General features: G+C 38.6%; 1 protein-coding gene across 1 annotated transcript in view; it reads right to left on the bottom strand.

Moving 5' to 3' along the window:
* The window catches only part of LOC311094388 (uncharacterized protein), an 84,274-nt gene that overhangs the window by 50,786 nt on the left and 20,421 nt on the right, over nucleotides 1-13,067 (bottom strand). The window lies entirely within an intron of this gene.

Genomic DNA, 13,067 nt, shown 5'->3' with positions numbered 1-13,067 from the left:
TACAATTTCTGGTTTTCAATTCAATTCAATTATTGTGATTTGATTTAATACTGACTCATTTAAATAAATATTAGGTAGGCTACACAAGATAGCCATTAATTTTTCTTAAGAAAAAAACAACTGTAAACATACAGAGAGATATATAATGCGTTTTTTATTGAAATAACTTTATTTAATGATATAAGTAAAAATATAATAAATATGTAATATAGTACACATATTTAGCAAAATACTCTCTATAGCTCTTTTTTTCTAGCCAACTAACCCGCTATAGCCTATATTATGGTCATCAAATGGCTTTCCTGCGGTAAATGTTATGTGACATAATTGTTCTCCAGCTGTTTTATTGACCCCTTCTTTGCACACACGGCAACATGGGGGACTGGGATATTAACATGCTTTTAAGACTTTTGCACAGTACTGTATGTTTATATATCAGGGCTTAAAGTGAAAAAAAAAATCCTGAGCCTGAACTTTCTGTGGCTCAACCAGAACTTTTGCCAAGCCTGTTTTTTCTATTAACCAATTCTATGAGCAACAGCACAGTCATATTTTCAACGCATTAACAACTATTGTGCCAAAATTGAAACTTTTGCAGTACTAGGCTTACTGTGTCAAGAAAATGTAAAAAAAAATAAGTGTATTGTGATTGTCAAAACATTTTAGTAACTAAACTGAATTTTATTAGGCTTAGTGACAACATGTTACAATGTTTAGCCTAGGCTACATGGTACAATTTCTGGTTTTCAATTCAATTATTGCAATTTGATTTAATATTGACTCATTTAAATAAATATTAGGTAGGCTACACAAGATAGCCATTCATTTTTCTTAAGAAAAACTCACCTAATGCTGTAAACATACAGAGAGATATATAATGCGTTTTTTATTGTAATAACAACTTTATTTAATGATACAAGTAAAAATTTAATGAATATGTAATACAGTACACATATTTAGCAAAATACTCTCTATAGCTCTTTTTTTTCTAGCCAACTAATGTGCTATAGCCTATATGGTCATCAAATGGCTTTCCTGCGGTAAATGTTATGTGACAATTGCTCTCCAGCTGTTTTATTGACCCCTTTTTTTGATTGATTGGTCGATAATATGTATGAGGATTGAGGAATAAACATTTCGGTAAGTTGTACTGTATCTTTCAACATTGTTCATTCGTGTTTATTTAAGTAGATATGATCGGTTCACCTGCCGCTAGGGATCTATCGTGTCCACTGATCTATATAGTGTCATTATATATAGATCAGTGGTCGCGTCGCATTTACAAGCGCCAAAACGGTATTTATTGTCTGAATTTCGTAATAAAAGTGACAGAATCTGAGAGCTGAGATTTTTTTATATCAAAAGTAACCCGCTCTGTCCAGTCTGTCGGTCTCCGTGTCCTCTTTGCTTCACGATTTTTCTGTGCATGAGAAAATGGATGTGTGTCGTGCGAGCGTGTGAAAAGTGTCAATTGCGTGTGTCTCACGGTGAATGCGTGAGAGTTGGCAGCTCTGAAGCTAACTGCGAACTGGTTCCTGCACAAGACCCGCCCTCCTCTCTAGCAATTGGCTAAGACAACCTAAACTCATGCTCCCATTGGCTGTGACAGCTGTGCGCGCTGACTCTTGAATCAAGGTGGTAGGTTGAAGGGGACCAGTGTGTTATTCAAGTCAGATTAGGGCCTGTTCACATAACGCGTCTTTTGCGCGCTCAAGTTCGTTATTTAAAATGTAGCCGCGCAGTTTGCGCGCTCATAATGGAAGCCATTGGAGTCATTACGGCTCAAGGTTTTCTTTGACGTATGTGCCATTGTCTCTCTCATACGGTCTTTTTCTTTTTGTGGTGCGATGCGCTCGTTTTTTCCAAGCGACTTTAAGCCCTGATATATGTAGCACGGTGCTCTTGTGAGGCACAACATTTAGTTCCTCCATAGAGGAATTATAGTAAAACATAGATAAACAAAAACTTTGAGTCTCCTCGAGATATGGACCTATCATCCTACCACAGTTATAGATACTTTCATTCACTGGTGTGTTGTTGTTGTAAAATTATTTAATGGAAAAATGGTTTTGTTGATTTAAAAATCTTGCTTTCCCCTGTTGTTTGATTTCATGGAAACAGACACCAGTGATTTTGCCAAGATATCTCTTATTTATTTAATTATATAAAACATAGGGAGAAGAGGCAGTGGACCAAACAAAAGTCCTATAGTTTCTCATCATCTTCTCTGCCTTTCGGACAAAGGGCTCAGTTATAATATGGTGACCAGGAAAAAACTACATCACTATAGCAACACATACATTCAGCAGAGGAACATATGGTTTCCATTAATGTTGGAATGTATATCCCCTTATGCTATGCTTGTATAAACACTGAATATACATTACAGTCTTTCCAGCACACACTCAAAGTCCCCCAAAGTCTCTCTTCCCCCACATCTTCACAAAATACATTGAGTACAAATGATTATGAATGTATATAAAAGGTATAAAAGAGATACATAGTACTACTGATTATGAATATTAATAAAAAGTAATAATAATACTAAAAACAACAGTAAATGGTGAAATTTGTGTCTTCAGTTTATAAGGAAAAATACCACACTGAATGTTAAGGTAATTTAGTAAGCAAAAAAGTAGAATAGAGAGAAACGTAACATGTATTAGAAAGCATTTAACTGAATATTAACGTTTAGACAGGAGACGTTGAACTTGAATGTGCTTCCCATTAAACCAGGCCCAAGGCCATGGGTCGCCTGATCAAATGTCTGTCAGTTCCTCCTTATATACCCGAAGTGTAGGTCTTCCTGCAAATGAAATGCATAAAGATTTGTTTCAATGCACACTGATAGTCATAAACATTTTTTTTAAATGTATGTCAACTGCAGACTTTAGTTTTGGATACTGAAAAATGAACATCCTCATTTTTAAATATTTCCAGGACTACTTTCTTTTGTGGAGTAAACTTGGTGCCAGGAACATTAATGAAACCTTATTGTAAAGCCTTTCTCTGCTCTGTGTAGTAATGTTGTTGCGTGATTGAGTTCGGCTCACGAGTAAACCGCTGTCTAGTATTGCTCTGAGCGGATAAACTGTTTGCGCTGCGCAGCTCAGTTAAAAAGGTCGCAAAATGTGACCATTTAGTCTCAGTCTAGAGCCCTGTATAGTGCTGTATTTCTGCTTTACATGAGCACCACCTACTGTCAGAGAGCGAATTTGTGTTTTTTTGCATTAATTTGAACTGACAAATTAGACATTCCTGTTGGTTGAACACGAGTTAATAGATATCAAACAATCAACAAAGTGTCCTGTGCTCACCACACACCGGCTATAGGTGGAGAGGAGAGATTTGGCTATAGGGTGGTGTGTGGCTAACTTACACAGAAAAGACTTTGTTGCACATTGTCATATTGTTGGATTATATATTTATTAAATGTTTAATTTAGTTTTTCCACTGCAATAGTATATAAACGGATAACGTTTAGTAGACTGATTTCAGATGATTATTGAGTCTCCAGCAAAGAGTCTCCTTTCCTGCCAGACCTGTTTTCTCTATTGTGTTTTAAATGAATCAGATCACTGAGATTCTCACCTTTCGGAGCCCAGACGTTGAATAGTTAGGTTGATGGACTTTCTCCTTATTGTCTTTAATGGCTCTTTGAGTCCCAGTATCACTCAGACTGATTGGATTAGCACATATGCATTTGAGTGGTTATGCTGATTGGATTGAGACTGCCGGGGCTCGTTCTTCGTACGTTGCTTATTACATCCGAGATCAAATGACACATCCAAGATGATATCATCGTGCTAATCATGATCCGGCTAATTGGGTTCTTCGAACTCACCTGTTGTTTATGATTAGTATCGCTGGATTGAGTTATCTGAGATAACTGCGCGTTCATGCGCTGGTTTAAAAGGGGCTATGTATCGATAGTAGAAACATTGATCAGCAACGCTGCTATTGGCTGCTCAGCGTGGCCAAAGAGCGCGCACAGTTTTTCTCCTCAGCAGAGCAAGAACTAATAGTCGAAGTTTATTCGGAATTTTAATGTTTAATCAAAACGCCAGGGAACACAAAGTCTGCAAAAGCCAGGAGAGAGGGCTGGCAAAAAGTAGCAGACAATTTAAATCCGTTAGAAGTGGCCATGTTAGATGTTTTTATCACTTATTAGCCTTATTTGTATTTTAATAATTGCATAATTAGGCTACTTTGTTCATTGTAATGTCAGAGTCACCACACTAGAACATGGGAACAAATAAAAGTGAAGTACAAAAATATTCTACACAGCCTAATGGTAATTTTTAGTTATATTATATAGTCTCTTCTCTTCTATAAAAGGCACTGTTAAATAAATGGTTGTCTGTTTATAAAAGCAACCAAGAAAAAGGCTGAAAAAAAGAAAAGATCTTAGTAGCCTACACTGTAAAATAATTGTACAAATATTGCTGCATTAAATGAAGGCCGCATTAAAAGTAATGATGAATTGCTTTGACTTGTCAAAGTGAAAACTGATAAACTTATGTTAATGTAAAGATATTTTGCCATGAGTTATTGATCACATTTTCCCGAGTGTAGTTCATTGTAATGACATTGTGTTTTCCTCTTTTGTGCACTTTTACACAATACACCAACACTTGTATCTGTTCCCAAGAAAGTGGTGGCTGAAATATGTGCAGTAAGTGGACATTTTCTAACTTTCCAAAGGAAAGAAAGTATAAGACTTTGTAATGTCTATTTGTTTCCATTGCACTGGACAGTGAATAAACCCTCTCAGATAACTGTCATATGGAGGAACTAGCCTACCTGCAAGTGCATAAATAACTTTACTTCATTTATACTTGTATGCTTTATGGCTGCAATATAAGTTGCAGGATTCCACATCTACAGAAAGGCCTACAGAAGAGTCTGCACAGACAGAGGAGACATAGGCCTACAGGTGTATAGCCAACTTTTCCTTTTTATTTGTTGCATGAGGCATGTGTCTAATATCTCTTGTTGCTGGCACTTGACCACTGGCTTTTCTTTACAAAGAACAATTGAAATAAAACTCAAGGAACTAAGCATATTTGTCTTTTATTAAACATTTAATGAATTTTTTTTTTGGCAATGTTGTGTAATATGGCACATGCAGCAATGTCACAGGCCCTGTCAGGTGTGCAACCCTCAGACTTTTCAGACACTGAAATTTTCCCTTTAGTTAGCTGAAGTTCATTTTTATTGTGTGCCCTTGTCCTGGCTAGAGCTGCATTGTAACTGGTTTGGGTCAGGGAATGGGGTCATAAAACACCTGTCTGCAGGAACATGTCAATCACCTATGAAAAAATGCAGTTCTGTTAGGATCAATAAGTGTATGTAATACAGTGAGCTTGATATTTAATTGTGGAACTTTCCTTACCACTTTCAAATAATGTGCAGGAATGTGAATCTCTGAAAATTCTTAAGTCATGCACAGATCCTGACCTTTTTGCTTTCACATTTGTGATTATGGAAGATTTTAGTCAACTGCCTTTTTTTTTATTTGATATAATATTATTAATCTGGAATATTAAGAATCCCAATTGTAACTGGGCTGCACATTTACATTGTGAACCCCCTTTCTGTTCACATAATCCCCCTTTCTGTTCACATAATCCCCTTCATTGAGGCCTTGATGGTAGCCTATAGTCTATGGTACCAATCACGTTAGTGAAGCCTGAGTGCCATACTGTAATCGGCATGGTCATGATTGTATGATCTTCATAAAAAATGATGATAGCCTAAAAAAAAATTTGCTTTAAAAAAAACTGCTTTACAACATTGGGTCTTAAGTGGCTTGGAAATGCCAAAAAAAACAAAAACAAAAAAAACAACAACAACAACAACAACTGTTTTTTAAACCTAAAAGCGCCAGGTAAACTCCAAATGACACGACAGACAGCACTTTCCATCAAGTTCTCCGCATCTCCAATAGTGTAAGGAAAGAGCCACTCGCAAATAGCCTAATCTTAGGGCTATGCAAACAGTTTGTGCTGTATTTAAAGCCAGACTCCGACAAGTCGAAAATAAATGTGCGTTTCCAACAATTTAATAATGTAAACGACAATCTCACGAGTCACGAAAAGAAAAAAAAAAAAACATCTCAGAAAGTGCACTATCGCGCTGCGCTGGACTTCCCGTATCAGCTCCGCTTATGAAGCCGCAATCTAATCCTGTTTACATGAAATAAGCCTGCTCCCGAGCAGGTTTGAGCTAGCGCATCTGTTGCTATGACAGCAAGTCCAGGATGAGCTTCGAAGAACCAAACGATCCAAGATCATGCCAAATCGTCAACAATCAAATCCAGCTAACTGAGTTAGCGACGTACGAAGAACGAGCCCCAGGTCTGGGGCGGGTTCCTTAGCCTGTATACTCATTTACATGCTTTGTTTGAATTTGTCTCCACCCCCAAACGTCCCTCCTCCTAAAAAGCCTATAAGATACCATGTAAAGTTATGTTAGATTAGATCATGTTGGAAGTACTGCAGCCACGTACAGCAGAGTTCTCAATAAAGAATAACTTCTGTTGAACGTGATCCCAACTGTCTCCTGGTCTCTGCTTCGATAAAAGAAAACTTTACAGCAGATGGTGCCGTGACCCGGATGGAGAAAAAAAAAGGAAACTCAAAGAACTTCAAGCTCAAAGAACTGAATCTTGAAACTACAAGCTCAACAAAAGATCTGACAAAGATTGCCAGACTGAATCTTTCCAGCTTCCTCCAGATTGAAAACTTCAAACTCCAAAAATATCTCAATGCCTGACTGAGTTCCAGACTGAATCTGGAAACTTCAAGCTCAAAGATCTCAACAAAGCTGACTGAGTTCCAGACTGAATCTGGAAACTTCAAGCTCAAAGATCTCAACAAAGCTGACTGAGTTCCAGACTGAATCTTGAAACAAGTATCTTGGCAGTTTGATCGACAATAAGTTGCATTTTAATTCTAATACTGAGATGCTCTGCAAAAAAGGCCAACAAAGACTGTTTTGCCTTCGCAAACTGTCAAAGTTACGTGTCGATAAGACCCTCATGACCCTTTTTTATAAATCATACATCGAGTCTGTATTTACATTCTCAGTAATTTGCTGGTATGGTAATTTCACTGTCAAGGCCAAAACTGCTCTTTCCAATATAGTGAAGGTCAGCAGTAAAATTCTAGGTGTCCAGCAGTGTAGCCTCACTGACCTGAATAACAGACAGGTAGTTAGGAAGGCCAAATCAGTTATTTCTGATAGTTTCCACCCCCTTCATTTAGAGTTTCAGATCTTACCTTCTGGGTCTCGCTTTAGATTACCTACAGTAAAGAGCAATAGATACAGGCACTCATTCGTTCCAACTTTAAGTTTCACTTTCAATCCGTAACCGACAGATTTAAATCTTTAAAATAACAATGTCTGGGATAAGAAAATATAAAGTGTGGATGTACACCGTCAGAAAGGATATTCTCCAAGGCTGGATTTAGCATCAGGAAAACCATGGTCGCACTTCTGCCGGCCAACGTTAACAAGTTTCACGTTAGAATGTATTTTATCCACGCGCACAATTTGAAAAGACTCCAACGGACACAGACAGAGTGAAAGACTGGATTTGTTCTTTCGATCAGGTAGGGTACAAGTGATTTCAAAACTTTTTAGCCGGTTCTAATTTGATTTTTGGATGCTGTGAGTGTGAACATTTTTAGCTAAAAAGACTGCCACTCCAGTTTAGCATTTTGTTTCTGCAGTTAAAAAGACAAAGTTGAAAATTCTGGCTACTATCGTTATTTTAATAGTTTCTTTATTTTTATTTTATTTATTGATCTGTCAGGGTTATCTAATCTAACTATTTGTGGCTTGTGTTTTGAATATATGTCTGCACTTTAGGCATTTTGCACACATTTGCTCATCTTGTGACTTGATTCTGATTTATTTCGTTTTGTATTTTTATTTATTAGAAAGGTGTTCTGTTCTCATTTAATTTAGTAAATTAATTGTTTATTAAGCAAGACATGCATTTCTGATTCGACTATGAAAATCCATAGTCGGGGACACCCCTAATTATTTTTATGAAGAACATTGTCAGATGTTTCTTTTTAACCTATGGCTGTCGATTTGGAGGCCTACTTATATATTTACCTATTGCAGAAATGGAGCACTTTATTTTGTAGCACTTAGGCCTATTTTATTTATCTTCTCAATTCTTTTGTTGTACAACCAGAGCCTGTAACATTAAGTATTTTATGTATTTTGGTCTTGTATTTGTGCATTTGTGTCTGTCCTGTGTCTATTTCTTGCTGCAGAACTAATTGCTCTACGGGGACAAATAAAAAGTTTAAAGTAAATAAACTACTTACCGTCATCTCAGACTGTGCTTATGTGGTTTCTCCACCTCATGGATCTTCATGTGTCGCTTCAGGTGAGTTTTAAAAGAGAAACTCTTTCTGCACTGATCACACGTGTGCGACTTCTCTCTGCTGTGGATCCTCTCATGTGATTTCAGATTTGATGACACACTGAATCTCTTGTCACAGTGTGAACACTTGTAAGGTTTATCTCCAGTGTGGATCCTCTCATGTTTTTTCAGATTTGCTGATTGACTGAATCTCTTGTCACAGTGTGAACACTTGTAAGGTTTTTCTCCAGTATGAATTCTCTGGTGCAGTTTTAAATCTATCCCTCTAGTAAAAGTCTTCTCACACTCAAAGCACATGTACTCTCTCACACCAGTGTGTATTTTCTCATGTGTATGTAAAGTGCCCCACCGTGAAAAACTCTTTCCACACACAGAACATGGATACGGCTTCTCCTTCGTATGAACTCTCAGGTGTCTCTTCAGGACTGATGACCTAATAAATGTTTTGCCGCACTGATCACATGCGAACGGCTTCTCTCCGGTGTGGACCCTCATGTGAACATTAAGGGATGATAATTGACTGAAACTCTTCCCGCATTGATCACATGAGAACGGCTTCTCTCCAGTGTGAACTCTCATGTGTATCTTCATGTCACCTTTAAAAACAAAACTCTTTCCACACTGATCACATGTGTGTGGCTTCTCTCCAGTGTGGATCATCTCATGTGTTTTCAGATTTGATGACACACTGAATCTCTTGTCACAGTGTGAACACTTGTAAGGTTTTTCTCCAGTGTGAATCCTCTCATGTTTTTTCAGATTTGCTGACTGACTGAATCTCTTGTCACAGTGTGAACACTTGTAAGGTTTTTCTCCAGTATGAATTCTCTGGTGCAGTTTTAAATCTATCCCTCTAGTGAAAGTCTTCTCACACTCAAAGCACATGTACTCTCTCACACCAGTGTGTATTTTCTCATGTGTATGTAAATTATTCAGCTGTGAAAAACTTTTTCCACACACAGAACATGAATGCGGCTTCTCCTTCGTATGAACTGTTAGGTGTGACTTCACTTCTGATACACTAATAAATGTTTTGCCGCACTGTTCACATGAGAACGGCTTCTCTCCAGTGTGGATCCTCATGTGAACATTAAGGTTTGATGATCGACTGAAACTCTTTCCACACTTATCACATGTGAACGGTTTCTCTCCGGTGTGAATTCTCATGTGAATCTCAAGACTTCGTTTGGTTGTGAGACTCTTTCCACACTGAGTGCAGGTGAAAGATTTCTTGGCTCTTCTTTTCTTTAAAAATGTATTTTTAGTCTTTGAGCGACTCAAAGGTTTTCCTTCAGGTTTGACATGATGTTCCTCCTCCACTTCACTCAGTTCTTCACTCTCCTCCTTCACTTCACTCAGTTCTTCTCTCTCCTCTTCCACTTCACTCAGTTCTTCACTCTCCTCCTCCACTTCACTCAGTTCTTCACTCTCCTCGCTCTCTTCCATCAGGTCTGACATGAAAGAAAAAATATTAAATTTAATTTTCAGAACATCAAAATAATTCAAAGAGAGAAATATAAAGTGAAAGGACATGAAATTGAGTCCTGATGTAGTCCTGAACTCACTGATACAACCTTTAACATTAAAACCTGTTAGTGGTCCGACGGGTCGCCCGCGGGACATTGGGTGTTTGAAGGGTTAAAGGGGTGGTTCAGGATTTTCAACATCGGACCTCATTTTCAAGTGAGCCTGTTTGTCATTCATCAGTGGAGACAGTTTTCAAAAAAATTCATCCAGTCCTTACTTTTGGATAGTTCGCTGGTGCTAGGCTAGCGCGAGTCAACGGTAGATGCGTTAGCCTGCCATTAAAAACAGTTTTACAGGAAGTGGAAGACACTTGCCTAAAAAGCCTTCTGTTCGTTCACTGATCCATTACATTGCAACAACAATGGTTTAGTTACACTGTAAAGGCTCCATACAATCAATTCAGCGAAGTATTTAGTCCATAACACATTTATATATCAATAAACATCCACTTACTGTGAATAGTAGCATTCCAAGTTAGCCGACAGAGCTCTCACAACTAATCGAACATACTATGGTAAATCTTCAAATGGCATGTAAATAATACAGCTATTTTGACTTCAAAATGGCCGCTGACCCCTGAACTTTTGAGTGACAGCGGATTTCAGCGAATCACAGAGTTTTAGGGGGGGTTTTCCTCCAGCTTGAGCCAGTCACTGCGCACTAGGGACACGGTCCATCCTTCGCTTTGACGGACATTTGGCTACTCCAATTGGAGAAATGTTAGCAAATGACGGACTTCTCTGATAGCCAATGATCTCCTGAAGACATTGATATGCACATAGATAATAATAATAATAATAATAGATTTTATTTATAACGCACTTTTCATTCCGAAGAATCTCAAAGTGCTACACAAAAGAACAACAATAATAACTACAGAATACTAAAAACCATAAAAACAATAAAACAATCAGCACATAAAAGCCTTTCTAAATAAAAAAGTCTTCAGTTCTGCCTTGAAAGTGTCCAAGCTCTGTACATCTCTCAGCTCACCCGGGAGGTGGTTCCAAAGCCGCGGTGCAGCTGAACAGAAAGCTCGGTCCCCCATAGTACGAAGTCTGGTGGACGGGACCTGAAGAAGTAGGTGGCCTGATGATCTGAGAGTGCGGGAGGAGGATTTCAAAGTGATGAGTTCTTGTAGATAAGGTGGTGCATGTGCAGTGATACATTTGTGTGTGTACAGCAGAATTTTGAAGTCGATCCGGAATGAAACAGGGAGCCAGTGGAGTGAGTGCAAAATGGGAGTTATGTGATCATATTTTCGGACTCTCATGAGGACTCTGGCAGCGCTATTTCCTTCAGGTTTGACATGATGTTCCTCCTCCACTTCACTCAGTTCTTCACTCTCCTCCTTCACTTCACTCAGTTCTTCTCTCTCCTCTTCCACTTCACTCAGTTCTTCACTCTCCTCCTCCACTTCACTCAGTTCTTCACTCTCCTTGCTCTCTTCCATCAGGTCTGACATGAAAGAAAAAATATTAAATTTAATTTTCAGAACATCAAAATAATTCAAAGAGAGAAATATAAAGTGAAAGGACATGAAATTGAGTCCTGATGTAGTCCTGAACTCACTGATACAACCTTTAACATTAAAACCTGTTAGTGGTCCGACGGGTCGCCCGCGGGACATTGGGTGTTTGAAGGGTTAAAGGGGTGGTTCAGGATTTTCAACATCGGACCTCATTTTCAAGTGAGCCTGTTTGTCATTCATCAGTGGAGACAGTTTTCAAAAAAATTCATCCAGTCCTTACTTTTGGATAGTTCGCTGGTGCTAGGCTAGCGCGAGTCAACGGTAGATGCGTTAGCCTGCCATTAAAAACAGTTTTACAGGAAGTGGAAGACACTTGCCTAAAAAGCCTTCTGTTCGTTCACTGATCCATTACATTGCAACAACAATGGTTTAGTTACACTGTAAAGGCTCCATACAATCAATTCAGCGAAGTATTTAGTCCATAACACATTTATATATCAATAAACATCCACTTACTGTGAATAGTAGCATTCCAAGTTAGCCGACAGAGCTCTCACAACTAATCGAACATACTATGGTAAATCTTCAAATGGCATGTAAATAATACAGCTATTTTGACTTCAAAATGGCCGCTGACCCCTGAACTTTTGAGTGACAGCGGATTTCAGCGAATCACAGAGTTTTAGGGGGGGTTTTCCTCCAGCTTGAGCCAGTCACTGCGCACTAGGGACACGGTCCATCCTTCGCTTTGACGGACATTTGGCTACTCCAATTGGAGAAATGTTAGCAAATGACGGACTTCTCTGATAGCCAATGATCTCCTGAAGACATTGATATGCACATAGATAATAATAATAATAATAATAGATTTTATTTATAACGCACTTTTCATTCCGAAGAATCTCAAAGTGCTACACAAAAGAACAACAATAATAACTACAGAATACTAAAAACCATAAAAACAATAAAACAATCAGCACATAAAAGCCTTTCTAAATAAAAAAGTCTTCAGTTCTGCCTTGAAAGTGTCCAAGCTCTGTACATCTCTCAGCTCACCCGGGAGGTGGTTCCAAAGCCGCGGTGCAGCTGAACAGAAAGCTCGGTCCCCCATAGTACGAAGTCTGGTGGACGGGACCTGAAGAAGTAGGTGGCCTGATGATCTGAGAGTGCGGGAGGAGGATTTCAAAGTGATGAGTTCTTGTAGATAAGGTGGTGCATGTGCAGTGATACATTTGTGTGTGTACAGCAGAATTTTGAAGTCGATCCGGAATGAAACAGGGAGCCAGTGGAGTGAGTGCAAAATGGGAGTTATGTGATCATATTTTCGGACTCTCATGAGGACTCTGGCAGCGCTATTTTGGATGTATTGTAGCTTCTGCATGTTTCTGGCAGAAATCCCAATGAAGAGTCCGTTGCAATAATCCAACCTGGTGGAAATAAAAGCATGAACAAGTTTCTCTGCATCCGGAAGAGTTAAAAGAGGACGTAGTTTGGAGATATTTCGAAGGTGGTGGAAGGAGATTTTGCAAATATATTTAATGTGTTCGTTGAAAGTCAGCTGCGGGTCAAACCTAACCCCTAGGTTTGTAACTGAGGAGGAAAAAGTGATGGCTTGGTCGTCCAAGATGAACTGAGATACGGGAGAAAAGTGGATTTGGTGCGGGG

The sequence above is a fragment of the Abramis brama genome, assembly GCF_963993115.1.
Source record: "Abramis brama genome assembly, chromosome: 1".
Lineage (NCBI taxonomy): Eukaryota > Metazoa > Chordata > Actinopteri > Cypriniformes > Leuciscidae > Abramis > Abramis brama.
Note: the sequence above shows the minus strand (reverse complement) of the source record. Positions and strands in the feature narration are given on the sequence as shown.